Raw genomic sequence first — 13,784 nt, 5'->3', positions numbered from 1 at the left:
CATGATTATACAGAACCTTTTCTACAGGTTTAAATAATACATTTAAACAAAACAAATTACAATGTATTAAATTTACATAAAATATATTTGTGGGATGAAGCTGGCTTTATGTTTCTATATTCATTGGATTTTTTTTGTCAAAACTAAGCAGGATAAGTCCATATTTGTGTTTTGAGAGAATTAACTCACTACAATCTCTTCTCTGTTGTGACATCACTGCACATATTAATTTTTAAAAAATGCAAGAGAAAATTAGCAGACAGGTTTTAAAAAAGTGATAAGAAATGTAACTTATTGAAAGGTTCTTGCACTTGCTTGCATTTTAGTTCTAGACAGATGAGCTTCCTAACAAAACGTTGATAAAATATCAAGTTTCAAATAAGACTTTATTGCTATCCATCAAAATTCATGAGCCGTGCCTGCATAAAGTAATAAATCTGACCTGCAGCTGCAACAATGAAGTAATGCTCATGCTAATGCCAACGTACTTCTCTATTATTATATGCATAAGCTGAAATGCAGGTTTATGTAATATAAAAAAAAGACTCACAAAGTCTGAATAATGCAGTTTTTAAACAAATGCCTGCAAGGATACATGGATTAGATAAATAAAAATAAACTAAGAATGCAACAGATGAATAATGTAAGCTAACATTTTTTTAAAAGATCCTCAAAGCTGAAAATACATCAGGGAACATAAAGCTGCTGTTTCTGATCTTGCTGGGTAAGTTGGTGTACGTAGCATTTGTATGTGGGTGTAAATGTTAGAAATTAAGTACACTTTGTTAAACAAGTTTTTTCAAAATTATGAGCCTGTGTTTTGCTTGGTGCGCATGTATTGGATAATGGTAGGAAACTACATTTTCATACATGTCAGGATATAGTGATTTCAATTCTCATGACAGAACCCCCTGTTCTTCCTTTTTTAAACACTCAGTGATTATGTGGAGATAAATGATCATTCTCTATGCAGATTTTATATGCAACACGACAAATGATTATTTGCCTCCTTGGTATATTTAGCTATATTAGGAAAATAGATCCAACTGTGCATGACAGCAACTTCAAGTATTCAACATGTGGTGATGGGTGTATATTTATACCATCTATAATGCTATACAGAGTCTCTGTATAACATTGCATAAGATGGTAACAAAAAAAATGCTGTTTAAGCAGAACTTGGGTACATTCTGTAGCCCTAGTGCATAGGTGATGTATAGGACCTTATCATTCTGCTTTTTAAATTTTAGGTAAAAATAAATCATTATGCTGTATTATGTTGATTGGTGATTCTGGAACCTTATCCAACATTTGCCTTCATATTCAACTAAAAGGCAGTGCATATAGAGTGTGACAGGGGTATTGTCATCGTTGGGATTTCTTTTTACAAATAAAATTACAATTTTGGCTCTTAACTCCTTCTTTTTCCTCTTGAAACGGTAGATGCTGTGAGGAGATAATTGGCAAATAATGCCTCCAGGCACATTTATCCATACACAAAGGAGAAGAGAGGAAGGCTTTGTGGAACACACAATGAGACATGCACAATTCACCAGCACCTGCTGTACAATCCAAATTATGGAGAGGCAAACACGATGCAGAAGCCAGTGAACCAGATAGCACATGAATAAAGCAGTAGGGAGATGGATGGAGAGGGGGGTCTGGAGTCATCCCTCCCTGCTCATTTTCTTCAGAGCAGGTAGAGAGGCATCCTTGGCTTTAATCAGGCTCACCTAAGCATAGCTCAGCACTGCTGTGCCATAATGATGGATGGCCTGGAGCAACACCTGAAAAGGGAAAAGGGAGAAATATATGCCCTTCCTTATAAACATGGGATTTAAAGAATTTAAAAAGACAGCTCAGGAATGTGTTCAACAAATTTATACTGATTGTTATGTCTTCCTATTGTGCTTTACTTATATCTGAGACTCATAATCATCTTCAGACTTTCAACCTTTTGTATTTTCATTTTTTGTAAGGGCAAGAATTTTGGGACATTTTTGGCATTTTTAAAAGACACAAAAAAACTATGGTATGTATTATTTCTATATGCATCTGAAAGAATTTAATGTACAACTGATTTAATGTCTTCTAAATCAGCTCACTACAACACATTGTGCTGAGGAGTGCCATAGGGCCAGTTTAATCTGTTCACACAGTCTTTTTCATGCTTCATTCCTTCAAGGGCTATAGCCTTGGAGAGCTGCTTTTGTAATTGTAATAAATAATGTATGATTAATATGCCTGATTAAACAGTCTGGGAATGCGCTCCCTGTGGATAACACTACTTCTAGCAGAATAACAAAGATTACTTTGGAGCTTTCCGCTCTTGTCACATTATTGTCTGATAAAGACTTCGACAGCCACTCTAGTTCAAAGAACACCTTTATGCAATCCATCTTCGCAAGTTCACTTTTATACAGGTTCAGAATCTCAGCAGTGTTGGAGGGAGTGAAGACTTTGGATGGTAATTATTTTTTTCAATATCTATCTATCTATCTATCTATCTATCTATCTATCTATCTATCTATCTATCTATCTATCTATCTATCTTTGAAAAATGATGATAATCCTTCTCATTAAAGTAGTCTTTGTACAGCATGATATATTTATATATTCAAACTAATTTAGTTTAGAGCAAATCTTATTTCTCAAGGAAAAAAAAAACAAAAACAGAATAAGCAAACAAACAGCTGCTAAGGTTGCAATATTCAACTATGTAGAGCATACATTGCTTGAGAACTTAAACTGTTGTGCCATGACACACTAGATTTTTGTCATGATTGGTTTAATGAACGAAAACCCACATGCAGAACACTAACGGAGACAGAGGAAAGTTTAACAATATTTATTTAGGAAACACATACAGAGTTAATCAGGAACTGGTTCTGGTGCAGGTCCGGGACTGGTTACTCTTATATCTGGAGAGATGAGAGTTTGGTTAGCCAGGTGGTTATGGCTTGACGAGTGAGTTGAATTCTGATCGCACCTTGAAGAGGTTCTAACAGATCCTTTGAGAGGGGAAACCGGTTGGGTCCAGAGACTGTGGAAGTAGCAGAGAGCTCAGCAGCAGCAGCAGCGTCTAGCTTCTAGCCAGAGAGTTTTCGGACTTGGGTTTGTTTCCTAGCTCTTCCCAGAGAACTGACGGAGGAATCCTGACTGAGATCTTCAGGTTTGGCTTACGTGGGCAGGCAGGCAGATTTCCAGGTTATGCTCATCCAGAGCTTCAGACTTCAGTCGGGTTTCTGCGAGCAAGAAGACAAGAACAAGTTAGAAGGCTAGTTTCTCTCAAGAGGGACCTAGTATTCACTAGGATTTCAGAGGCTCAGGTTCGCTAACCAAACTAGGTCAACACTGCGGCGTCGAAGGAAGGTCTGACTGCTGCTTATGTAGGGAGGTCTTCTGATGAGCTGATGATCCCCAGGTGTGCTGAGGACTCCAGCTCAGGAAGCCCAGAGCGCTCTCTGCTGGAGACAGGTGGCAGATCTCCAGATCCCGACAATTTTATCCCATTATAATTATTACACTCAGTGGTAGCATCACAATCTCTGCAGCCTCTCTCATCTTTTCTTTTGTTTGAACCCGGTAGATGTTTTGTCCCAACTGGCGTCTTTGTAGGGCAGCTTTAATATGCTAGTCAAACCAAATATAATGAGGTCAAGAAGGCTACAACATTATTCTGACAATTTTCACATCTTGTGTTTCTATTTGTTATGAATTTGGGAAATGTATTTTGAAAGATATTAAATTGAATTCTGTGTATACAAGTATATCATTATAATGTATTCTTAATAAAAGTCCAGTTGATGACTCATGCAAAACGTAACTGAAATGATTGTATGTAGGAAGCGATATACAGTAAATTTCATACCACAAAAAGCCTTCGGCTGAAGAAAACTCATTCTTCCCTTCGCTCATTTCAGAGTATATTCTTCCAATATTTTAAATAACTAAAGGGACGCTCAATACATTTACATGATCAGTTTCTAGGGATCATTGTTAACAAGTCATGTTAAATCCAAGAAATGGTGAAAGACAGTTCTTTAGAGAAATGTAAGGAGACAATACCCATGACTCACACAGGATGGGTGATGGATTCGTTGTCTGCGTTGATGAGAAGGGCAATAGACAGCAGAAGGGAGGGATAGAGAACACAACCTCTAATTATTACCAGTATCATTGTTGTTCATAAAGATGTAAGTAATTATTTCAAAATACGAAAGAAAGTGCGTCCTGTATTCATTTAATATTGAGCACCTGCTTTGGCTTTAGAATATAGTAAGTTGGTTTCTTTTGCCAATAAATTTAATTGAAATTAACAACCCCTAATAAATGATTAGAGCACCACAGCAAAGGAAAACATAATTTCATGAAATAATTTCATTTTACAAAATGCAAATAACTTAAAAGGAAGTAAAATCTTCATCATGTGTGTCAAACAGATTCAGTGTCCAATTTCTCTTCTAATCTATTTTATCAGCTCATAAACTCTCTCTACTGCTTGTGACTCAGTAATACGGCTGGAAATCTTTTTTTTTTTTTTTACTCTCCTAATTTACAAAAATTACCTCCATTTACAAAATCACCTGTTGGAAAATTACATTTATCCACTGCACTCCAAAGCTTCCAGCATCAAATCAGTCTCATCGTCTCTTCTACCCTCTACTTCAGCAATTTCCTGTACCAGGTCGTTATTACCTGCGCTTATAGAAAATCTGAACCTCCATTTTTCTATTTGAAACATTTTTTTCTTCAAAGGGCTTTTGTCCTGTGCTCTATAGACCTTGGGTGTCAGATGCTAAGCATGAAAAATTACATTTCCCGCCTGCTGTAACTGATGCTGACAACACCAAAACTTTCTTGTTATAAATTCCCCTTATATGTCAGGCTTCCTAGGACTTCAAGGTCAGAATCTTTGTCCTCAATGGGGCCCTGATGTATGAAGAGCAGAATGCTATTAGGAACTCATCTACTTTTGAGGGACATTCTCTGTCCCTGCACTTCAGCTAATGTATCTGATGGGACTACCACCACAGGCGGTCAAGCGGAGGAAAGAATGGCATCTTTCTAATTTAAGAGCCATTGTCTCTGACAGGCACTGACCTCTGGCAGACAGAGGTCCTTGAACACGATTACAGGGTTTGGGAAGAAATAGAAGTTGTTTAGTCTGATACGTTGTGAAGAATCTCATGCAATCCAATAAAGGAGAGGGTTTTGGGCTGTCTGTTTAACCCCACAGTCTAACTTTTTAACTACCCCATCATCTCTGTTCAAGGCCATTTTTAAGGGTTTTCACTACCTCCTTTGTGAAGTAGAGCTGAGGCTGTGAGGGTTATAGGTGTTGTCTGTGTCATACTTTAAAAAAATGGTCGTTGGAGAGGGCAGCTTGGCTATGGTCTGCCATGTCCAGTAAGTGCTGGGAACAGCACTTACTGGACATGGAAAAGATTATCTTAATCACATATGGGTGAATCTCTCCTCCACTCCATTCTTATACCTTAGCTTGGCACTTTGCATGATACTCTACTTTCAAGTGCCACCTTTTTCTATATCAAAAGAGACTCACAAAAACACAAAGTGTTACAGCAACATTTAGCTTTTGTTTTAGACCAATAAAATAGTTTTAAATTTAAATACACTACTGTTCAGAAGTTTGGGGTCACATTGAAATGTCCTTATTTTTGAAGAAAAAGCAGTGTACTTTTCAATGAGGATAACTTTAAACTAGTCTTAACTTTAAAGAAATACACTCTATACAATGCTAACGTGGTAAATGACTATTCTAGCTGCAAATGTCTGGTTTTTGGTGCAATATCTACATAGGTGTATAGAGGCCCATTTCCAGCAACTATCACTCTAGTGTTTTAATGGTACAATGTGTTTGCTCATTGGCTCAGAAGGCTAATTAATGATTAGAAAACCCTTGCGCAATCATGTTCACATATTTGAAAACAGTCTAGCTCGTTACATAAGCTACAAAACTGACCTTCTTTTGAGCAGCCTGAGTTTCTGGTACATCACATTTTTGGGGTCAATTAAACGCTCAAAATGGCCAGAAAAAGAGAGCTTTCATCTGAAACTTGACAGTCTATTCTTGTTCTTAGAAATGAAGGCTATTCCATGCGAGAAATTGCTAAGAAATTGAAGTTTTCATACAACTGTGTGTACTGCCTGCAGAGGACAGCACAAAACAGGCTACTGCGGGTACTATTTAATGAAGATGCCAGTTGGGGACCTGTGAGGCGTCTGTTTCTCGAACTAGAGGCTCTAATGTACTTATCTTCTTGCTCAGTTGTGCAACGCGGCCTCCCACTTCTTTTTCTACTCTGGTTAGAGCCTGTTTGTAGAGTGTATTTCTTTAAAGATCAGACTAGTTTAAAGTTATCTTCATTGAAAAGTACAGTGCTTTTTCTTCAAAAATAAGGACATTTCAATGTGACCCCAAACTTTTCAACGGTAGTGTATATTAAGCTTGAATTTAATATAATTTTCATTATATTTAAGATGTGTTTAAGTTGTTTGGTATTCTATGGTTTTCTTTTCTGGTAGATGGTAAGCTTTTGGTTTGGGAAAAAGCTATCCACCCTGATGGTGATGCCAGAGGACATTGTGCCCAGGTTTATATTAAATCTCCCTGAGAAGGAAAGGAGCCTGCCCAAGCCTGAAAACTGGGGTCTAGTCAAAATCATGTCTAGGAGGCTAGATGTACACAGTTTTACTGAAGCACTAGTGAAGTGCCAAAAAAAGTGGTAAAGCTAGTAAGATGGTGACACTACAAGGCAAAGAATAAAGGAAACAAAACACCAGTTCAGATGTCAAAAATATAGCAAGACACGTCAGCAATTTGACAAAAATGCCTTCACAAGTGATGAGACTAGTAAAATCCTAAACCAGGAGTCGGCAACCCAAACTTCTCAAAGAGCCATATTGGACCAAAAAAAACAAAAAAATAAATCTTTCTGGAGCCACAAAAAAGTCTTATATATGCCTCGTATGGCAACACGGGCTCTAAGTGTTATATCCCACTATAGAAAAGGACTATGTGGGCTTCAATATATAATAAGCATTCATGATTAAATGTTTATCCTGGAACAAATGTCAAATAGCAGCATGAGGTGAGGGAGGAGCAGTTAACACTTTTACTGCGCACTACTTCTCCGCCCTTCACCACGCGGTTAAGGTTTTGTTGAATTGATCAAAATATAGAAACACGATAAAGAAATCTTTCTATGGTGGACACGTTTCTGTTGGGAGGAGTTGATTAAGTCATGAGGAACCAATCAGGAACTGACACCCATCAGAGCAGAGCTCTCTAACCCTAAAATCCCACATCCTCCATCACCATCGTTACTTGGTGGGATTTATATTTTTAGGATTTGGGGAAAAAATGTAAGAAAGTTCACATACCCGCATCAGAGTGCTACCTGTTCGATCTGTGGATGCTTTTTTATCCTTGCAATAAAACTAGCAGCAGCAGTGGAGTTTGGAGATGCAATCCACTTCTTAAATCTATCTTTGTGCTCCTCTAATTTATCCAGAAGTTCTGCAACCGCAATTTTTTTCTCACTCCTAACTTGGCGGTCGACTTCATCTTTAGCTTGCCTTCCCTGGAAATGCCTTTCAAAATGTTTTATTTTTTGACATCTCGTTACAAAGCAAAAAATGCAGGCAATCCTGCATTGATAATGAAAGCAATGATTCGCTCCATTCTTCTTTGAATCCTCTTTTATCATTAGGTATCTTCCTTTTTTCCCTTTGGAATCCATGGTCCGAGACACACCCACCCCTTTGTTTGCCTGGCACTGCTCCATGCTGGTTGCAAGTTATGACCACTGATCTCTATGACGCAAATTATTGTCTAAATTTATTTATTATACAAATGTTTACAGCATTGGAAAACATAATAATTTTTTTTTTTTTACCTCTTGCACACCATATTAAAACAAACAAAAAAATTTATTTTCATACATTTTTGAACAAGCTCTAGGGAGCTGCAAGGGGGATGCTAAAGAGCTGCATGCGGCTCCGGGGCCGTGGGTTGCCGAGCCCTGTCCTAAACAGTTGGCAACTACAGCAGCAAATTTGACTCTGAATGTCATTACAGCCAAACACTTTGATTTCAATTTCATTAAACCATAGGACAACCTTTAAAAGGGATTATTTTGGTCTCAGTTGATGCCAAACAGAGATAAAATGTTAGTGTTAACACAAGTTATATGTCTGTAGGTAATATGACAACTATATAAATAATAATCGGATGGAAGCTCCTGCATTAGGAAAAAGTCCATCGATCCATCCATTTTCTGCAAACATGTTGAATTTTCTCCTGACTGCCATGGGCAAATTGCTCAGGGTGCATGCGCAAAGAAGGATTCTTCTTTTTATTTTTCCTCTCAGATGTAAACACAGCAGCATGGCAGGGATGCAATGAGCGAAATTCTGTTCTGTCTGTAAAATCGACAGACCGTAGTAGCCACAATTGCTCAGCCATGTCTTTTTTTCAAATACCTTGTCGCCTTTTCTTTTCATGGCTTTCCAGTGGCACGGGAAGGGGGGTGCTGCGGGGGCTGCAGCCTCCCTCGTCATAGCATCAGCCCCCCATGGTGGGGGGCTGAGGAGTAACATAATATTGTACTTAAAAACATGAAATTATTTATGTATTTATTTTTTAAAAGACTGTGTTTGATATGGGATTAAAATGATGGGCTGTGTATAAGATATAAAATAATGATTCATTATTTTAATATTTCATAAAAAACTAGACTACTCCCCCGGAAGCTTCCGCCACCTCACAATCGTTTAGGCATGGCTAGCAATAGGCAGCAGAAACGTATTTCTGACTATTTCGAGGTAAGAAATGGTTTTAATTCCCCTATACTGCCGTCGAGCATCTATTTAGCGTTATTTATTTCTTATTTATTTCTATATGCTGTGCCTATTTGTCGTGTTCCTGATCCTGTTAATTGTGAGCTGTTGTTTGTTTTGAATGATTAAAAGAGAAGAAATAAAGTTTAAAATGTTCATGCTTTGTTCCGATGCATTTTAAATGGCAGTACTTGGCGACAAATGTAGGCCTACAATATTATGTTAAAAATGTCAGCCACAGCCCTCAACATAATGACGTTATGTGTTTTCCAACCCAGCCATCAGCCCCCCTCGCTTGAAACAGCTTCCAGCGCTCCTGTGGCTTTCAGCACAAAATTGCACAAATTGCCAAGGCTGTGCGGTTCACTATAGTGAGCTCAATATCCCTCTTCTATTTGTTTGTCTTCAGGATAGAGAGCTACAGAGCAGCTCCATCTCACTGCGGAGCTGAATCCGACGTGGTTTTTAGTCGTACATTGTGAGCAGGTAGATCGCATCAGAGCGTCGGGCCGAACATAAATCGTGAGCTTTGAACTCACACTGTACGACTAAACCCTGCGGTTTAGTCGTACAGTGTGAGCAGCAGCTGCATGCAACGATTGAAAAAAATCGCACTGTATGCCCCGCTTAAGCAGAGATGCCCAGACTTCCTGATCCAAACACACTTCCTCCAGCTGGGGGGACCCCAAGATGACACCCTACCAGCTCAAAGACACAGTCTCTCCAGCGTTTCCTGGGCCTTCCACGAGGCCTCCTCTCAATAGGACATGCCAGAAACACCTCCCGAGGGAGGCGACCAGGAGGCATCCGAAAAAGATGCCCTAGCCACCTCAACTGGCTCCTTTCGATGTGAAGGAGTATCGACTCTATTCCAAGCTCCTCCTGGGTAACTGAGCTCCTCACCTGATCTCAAAGCGTGTGCCCAGCTATCCTGCAAAGGAATCTGCTTTTGGCTGCTTGTATTCGCGATTTTGTCCTTTTGGTCATTACCCAGAACACATGAACATAGGTGAGGGTGGGAACGAAGATCAATTGGTAAATCGAGAGCTTTGCCCCCCGACTCAGCTCCTTCTCCACCAAGACAGTCAGATACAGCGACCGCATCACTGCCCACGCTGCACCGATCCATCTATCGATCTCACTCTCCGTCTGTCCCTCACTTGTGAACAAGACCCAGAGATACTTGAACTCCTCCACTTGAGACAAGGACTCTCCAATGACCTGAAGAGGGGAAAAAGTTGATTTTTTATTTTGATTAAACTAGTAAATGCTAAAACTACTTATTCAATAATATTATTTCCTATCAGTCCTTTTAGCTGTTTCTCTTTGACTCCACTGTCCTCTGGAGAACAAATAAACAAAGCAGTCTCACCAATCACCTCTTCTCTGTTATGCATACAGAATTACAAAATATGGTATAAGATATGGTGATATTTGCTTAAAACTCTGCTTGACAACATTTGCATGACATGCAGCTGTAATTGTTCTCCACGGGGTGCTTTACTAACGGTGTTCTACCCTTACATAAAAATAACTGATATAAAATATGTGTTTCTGGTCAATAAAAAGAAATTGGGAGGGAGGTATTCTAATTTTAGCTGTGCTCAAGACTGGGGGAGTGTGAAAATAAATACAAAATAACTGCAGATGCTTTCCCCTTTTCATTCCAATAGAAAATGACAAGTGAATCACGAAATAAAAATGAAGGATGGCTGTGATGCTCTGACTGTGGTAAATCTTTCTATACTGTAAATTATTCATGGTGCTCCTTGTTTGTGATGGCTTGAAGTATATCCTAAAATACATTGGGCAGAGCTCCAGATAATAATAGGGTTGGCACAAACTGAAAGTCGCTTAACTCTCACTTTTGGACCAAACGATGCTTCCCGTACTGACGGCTTGTGTTTGTTTGGACCCTATCCAAAAGATATCCACATGAAAATGGCACAAATATGTAAAAGTGTGAAAAATTTAGCCACTATCCAAGATTTCCTCCAGTAGCCACTCAAAGTTTTGAGTATAGCCTCTTTTCCCAGCATTGATTCCTCTTAAAAAGGTGTTTATCTAACAAAAAGGACAGTAACAAGGTTAATGGTCTGACTAATTTTATGACTAAGGAGGATGATTACTCTTCGTGGGTATTTGTTGTTTGTTTGAATAGAAAAGCCAATAATTAGTGCAGGCTTGCAGGGGTACAATGTGATTATAGCTGTGGCAACATGAGATAAGAAAATCGTCTCACTTTACGCATAAGCGTTCCTGGGATTCACTTTCCTTGACCTAGAAAGTGCTTTCACTAATCCACACTCCTACTTTTCCTTAAGATGGTTTAAGTCACTAGGTGCTCTGATGTACTATAAGCTGCTAACAAGTAACCTGATGTAGTTGTCACTACAGGTTCCACCTTATACCTGCCATCAGTTAAATTTTTTCTCATATAGGTATAAAGGGAACTCTGAGGTCTGTTTGGATTATACATACTATGTGTCAGGTTTTCTGGATGTGATTGCCTGCTGACCCAAACTACTATCTGTCTGCTTTTTGAATGACAGCGAAGCCTTCAAACCTATTTAGCAAAGCTTAAAGTCAAACATTTTCTGATGTGTATTATCAGAAATAAGTAATTAGATTATCATTTGATCCATGTAATGTAAGGACTTTATTTGAGCTTTTAAATTGTTGTTGCAAGTGTGCAATACCAATTTAACTGTGATGAAAAAAAAAAACATGTTTGTTAAATAGGAATAATAGGTTTACAACACTAGTTCTACTTCTGCACGGACTCATAATCATTTATCAACCAACTGGAGATGTCTTATTGATAATAGTAATTTTATTTATTTGAACTGATTCTGACTGGGGGATTTACATGTTATCTGTCTTTGCTTATTCCACACAAAGTTGCCTGAGCAGCGGAGTCCATGGGAGCTCATTACTGAGGTGAATACATGGAGCATTACAAGGAGAGTGAAGGAGTGTGAACATGGCTTAGGGTTACCATTCAGCTCAACACCTTTGATGAGAAACATGTGAAACCGGCTCACAGTTGAACAAATCTCTTCATTCAGCAGAAGTGAACCCTAATGACCAGAATAATAACTTTGCTATTTTTCTTCTTTTTTTTACGCTAGAATTTTTGTTTTATTTCCATTTATGGAAAACATTGACCACAAATCCAGTTGTTGGTGGTTTATTTTAGATTGCAAAATCAATTTATACGTCATTTTTATTTCTGTATAAATGTTAATAAGGAATCCTTCCCCCTCATTTGAGGATATCAGCTGTGAAAATACAAATAATTGTCAATTAAAACCTGAAGAAAATCAGTAGCTCTATATTTTGATAACTATGTGTACTGTCTGTAAAATCCTTGCATGGAGAGTTATTTAAAAAAGGAAAAAATGTTTTATATAAAACCTCTAAAAAGCACCAATTATAAGGAAAGAACCATGTTTATGCTTTTAACTATAGCAGTCATGTTAAAAGTTTCAATTACGCTGAAGAAAATGCTGTACTGAAGAAGGACAGCAAATTTTTGGAATTTACTGGTTTAGTGCACATCTCAAATCTTAATTTCAGAGAAAATAAAGTAATGAATAAGAAGGCAAAAGAGAATTCTAAATCCAGAGAATTGATTTAAGTCTCATCTTATTTATTAGAGGCTATCATATGCATCATTAATTCTTCAACCAAACTGGCTATAGACAAATCCTGATGCTGTTCAAGAGAAATTTTATTAAAAGAAATGTTTAAGTGAGCAAACAATGACCAGAGCTGAGGTTAAAAAATCTTGTTTAAGATCATACTTTTTTATTACTTTACTTTAATGACTACAGTATACTGCACACTCTACATTTATTGGCACAGCTGGTAAAGAGGTATATAAAAAAAAAAAAAATTTAACTGTATTTTTCAGAGCAAGACAACCTCTCAAAAGGGAAAATGGCTGTGATACTAAATAATTGCCAATCAGGCAGCATTTAGTATTGTTCTATATCATACTAGAAGGTTTGATGATAATCCAAGAGATCTGTGATCATTCCTCTTTGCACAATCTATCTAGGTGCTCCGGACTCTTGGGTTTGCCTCTTAAGATGTCCTGCATTCAGCTCACTGCACAGCTTTTCTACAAGATTTATGTCTGTTGACTGAAGACAGTTTATTTGGTGAATAACTTCTATCTTGATTTAAAAATATGCTTTGGGTCATTATCCTGTTTAAACATGCAGCGATGATTTATTTTCAGTGATCTTCACCAGATAAAAAAATAAAATAAAAATGTCCTAACATGTAAGACAGGCTGTTAAATTAAAATACAACAGTTTTTAATCAGTCTACCACTGCAATACATAATAAAAAGAGATCATTTAAGATCTCTTAGATAAGATTTGAGATTTCTTTTATATTAGTAGATTATTTAAGCTTTTTTTGTATATTAAGACATTTAAGGTCATTTATTTCAGACAGATTTTCGCATAAAGAATTCAGGTGAGATGAAGGCCATCTTTCATATTTGTATATACACTTCCTGCACACACAAACACACACTTTCAGCAGAGAGATGTTTGAGGAGCTTCTTGCATAGCACTGTCTGTTTTCGGTCAAACCTCAACAAGCTGTATGATGACAAGAAATGAGCTTGAAATTGCACTCCAAGGGCCGGATCTATCAAAGGTTTGCGTGTATTAAAACGTGAGCTATTTCACTGCGCACGCTAAAAAATGTAAAAACTGATCTATCAACAGCGTGCTAAAAGGATTTGGTCTTTAAAACGTGCTAAATAGCGCCTCTTATCTATTTAGTACTTTTTCTGCAATGAATATGCAATATAGGGCGTTTACACGCTAAAGTGCGTCTTGTGGGAGGAGAACATGTAAATATATTAATTTAGCACTCGCAAAGTGATTTATCAAACCTGA

The 13,784-nt window shown here is 37.8% G+C and overlaps 1 long non-coding RNA gene across 1 annotated transcript; it reads right to left on the bottom strand.

Annotated features, from left to right (window-relative positions):
• Positions 1-2,867: 2,867 nt before the first annotated feature.
• On the bottom strand, positions 2,868-3,466 carry LOC119778112. The gene is made up of 3 exons (XR_005280025.1): positions 3,340-3,466; positions 2,990-3,245; positions 2,868-2,921 (listed from the first exon to the last, which is right to left on the bottom strand). It is a non-coding gene; the product is annotated as an uncharacterized LOC119778112 (long non-coding RNA).
• Between the last annotated feature and the right edge of the window lie 10,318 nt (positions 3,467-13,784).

The sequence above is a fragment of the Cyprinodon tularosa genome, unplaced genomic scaffold, assembly GCF_016077235.1.
Source record: "Cyprinodon tularosa strain WSP-4 unplaced genomic scaffold, ASM1607723v1 ctg130, whole genome shotgun sequence".
Taxonomy (NCBI): Eukaryota; Metazoa; Chordata; class Actinopteri; order Cyprinodontiformes; family Cyprinodontidae; genus Cyprinodon; species Cyprinodon tularosa.
The sequence above is the reverse complement of the archived record's forward strand: the minus strand, read 5'-3'. Positions and strand labels throughout refer to the sequence as shown.